This window comes from Piliocolobus tephrosceles, chromosome 12 (assembly GCF_002776525.5).
Source record: "Piliocolobus tephrosceles isolate RC106 chromosome 12, ASM277652v3, whole genome shotgun sequence".
In the NCBI taxonomy this organism is placed as follows: Eukaryota; Metazoa; Chordata; class Mammalia; order Primates; family Cercopithecidae; genus Piliocolobus; species Piliocolobus tephrosceles.
This window is the reverse complement of record NC_045445.1, coordinates 97,197,805-97,200,359: the sequence shown is the minus strand read 5'-3', so window position 1 is coordinate 97,200,359 and position 2,555 is coordinate 97,197,805. Positions and strand designations below refer to the sequence as shown.

The window sequence follows — 2,555 nt, the reverse complement described above, 5'->3', positions numbered from 1 at the left end:
TTATTTTAAAATGTTAATTATATATTGTGTGAATCATATACATTCTCAGGGCAAATTTTAAAATACTTACAAAAGTATTAAATATAAAGTGCATATAATTATATATGCACTTACATATAATCAAATAAATATTATTTAAGCCAAAACAATGAGATATTTTTCAGCTACCAAATTATCAATAGTTAAAACCTATTCAGCGTGAGCGGCCCCGTGTGGAGCCCCGAGCGTGTGGCCGCAGCGCTGCTGTGGTCTGTCATGCTGTGGCCGAGTTTCTAGCCTCACACGCCCTTGACCTGGGGATCATGAACCGCAGCTGCCAGGTGACATGTGTGGCCTGGGTCTGCTGCGGCATGGCCAAAGAGACACCAGACAAGGTAGAGCTGAGCAAAGAAGAAGTAAAACGTCTCATTGCTGAGGCAAAGGAGAAATTACAAAAAGAAGGTGGGTGGTGGCATTGATGAAGAAGAGACAGGCAGTCCTTCAGAAGATGGCATGCAGAGTGCACGCACCCAGGCACGCCCAAGAGAGCCCCTGGAGGATGGTGACCCAGAGGACGACAGGACGCTCGATGATGATGAGCTGGCTGAGTACGACTTATATAAATATGATGAGGAAGATGACCCAGATGCTGAGACTCTTGGTGAATCTCTCTTGGGTCTTGGTCTACAGGAGTAATGATCAAGATCCTTAGGTTACTCTGAAAGATACAGAACAATATGAACGTGAAGATTTCTTGATTAAGCCCAGTGATAATCTCATAGTTTGTGGCCGAGCTGAACAGGACCAGTGCAATTTAGAGGTGCATGTTTATAATCAAGAAGAAGACTCTTTTTATGTACATCAGGATATACTCTTGTCTGCATATCCTCTGAGTGTGGAATGGCTGAATTTTGATCCTAGCCTAGATGATTCTACTGGAAGTTACATTGCTGTGGGAAACACGACCTCTGTTATTGAAGTGTGGGACCTTGATATAGTGGACTCTTTAGAGCCAGTCTTCACACTCAGAAGTAAACTTTCAAAAAAGAAGAAAAAGAAAGGAAAGAAGAGTTTCTCAGCAGAAGGGCATACCGATGCTGTCCTTGACCTTTCATGGAATAAGCTAATCAGAAATGTTTTAGCAAGTGCGTCAGCGGACAACACTGTAATTCTGTGGGATATGTCCTTGGGGAAACCAGCAGCTAGCCTCGCTATACACACAGATAAGGTCCAAATGCTGCAGTTTCATCCATTTGAAGCACAGACTCTGATTTCTGGCTTTGTATGACTGCCAAAGTCCAGATGAAAGCCATCGAATGTGGCGATTGAGTGGGCAGATAGAGTGACTTGGAATCACTTTTCACCTTGTCATTTTTTGGCCAGTACAGATGATGGCTTTGTGTATAATTTGGACGCAGGTTCAGATAAGCCAATTTTTACACTTAATGCACACAATGATGAAATCTCTGGTCTTGATCTTAGCAATCAAATCAAGGGCTGTCTCGTGACTGCTTCAGTTGACAAATACATGAAGATCTGGGACATCTTAGGAGATAGGCCAAGTCTAGTTCATTCTAGGGACATGAAAATGGGAGTTCTCTTCTGTTCTTCATGTTGCCCTGATTTGCCATTGATTTATGCCTTTGGAGGTCAAAAAGAAGGGCTTTGGGTCTGGGATATAAGCACAGTCTCTTCGGTAAATGAAGCATTTGGAAGACGAGAGAGGCATGTTCTCAAGAGTGCAAGAAATTCATCTATTAGTGGCCCTTTTGGCAGCAGGAGCTCAGACACACCCATGGAGTCTTAATGAAGATCATCTAATTTCCCGTTCACCTTAACTGGGAATTTTGAAAAGTTGGCCTAAAAATGTTCCATGTGTGGCAGCAACCATGCAGAGTGACTGAAACACAATTCATTTCTGACTGCCTGATATTCCCGTCTGCAACTGTCGTGGCACCACAAACAGAGCTGGTCTTTGTGCTTGCTCTTCAAATGGATGGTTTGTAAGGCTTTTGTTGCATTTCTTAAAAAAGAGTAATAAAAAGGATTTAAAAAAAATAATTCCTCAAACATACCATCTGTCACACTTAATCTAGGTTTGCAAATATGTAGTAATTTATAGAATTTTTAAAGCATAAAATCCTGTAATATTAAAAGATGGGTAAACCTAGGCCTGGAAAGGTTGTTATTTGGCTAAGATTGCACAGGAGGCCACAAACAGAGGCAAGTGCCCCAGAGACTCCACTTTCCTTCCTAACTATTCTCAAATTAATGCTAGTGATTGAGAAGCATGCTCAATGCAACTCATAGAGTTTGGTAAGTAAAAGTTACATGCCCCTGTTTTCCTAGCATGATATTCACTGTTATCAAAGACAAGAGGCAGACCATTCATTCATTCTCAAAACACTGAATGCCATTCTGTGCCCAGTGCTATACAAGGCATGGGAGATTCAGTGTGAATAAGTCTTTGCTCTCCACCTAACAAGGGACAATTTTAATTGTAGATTGTCTTCCTATTAAGTATGAATTTTAGTAGGCATTAAAAATTAGTTTGATAATATGAGACCCAACCCTGA

At 41.3% G+C, this 2,555-nt stretch overlaps 1 pseudogene across 1 annotated transcript; it reads left to right on the top strand.

Annotated features, from left to right (window-relative positions):
• Nucleotides 1-302: 302 nt before the first annotated feature.
• LOC111531429 lies at nt 303-1,786 on the top strand (annotated as a pseudogene). The gene has a single exon (XR_002728285.1). The product of XR_002728285.1 is annotated as a periodic tryptophan protein 1 homolog pseudogene (transcript).
• Nucleotides 1,787-2,555: the final 769 nt, after the last annotated feature.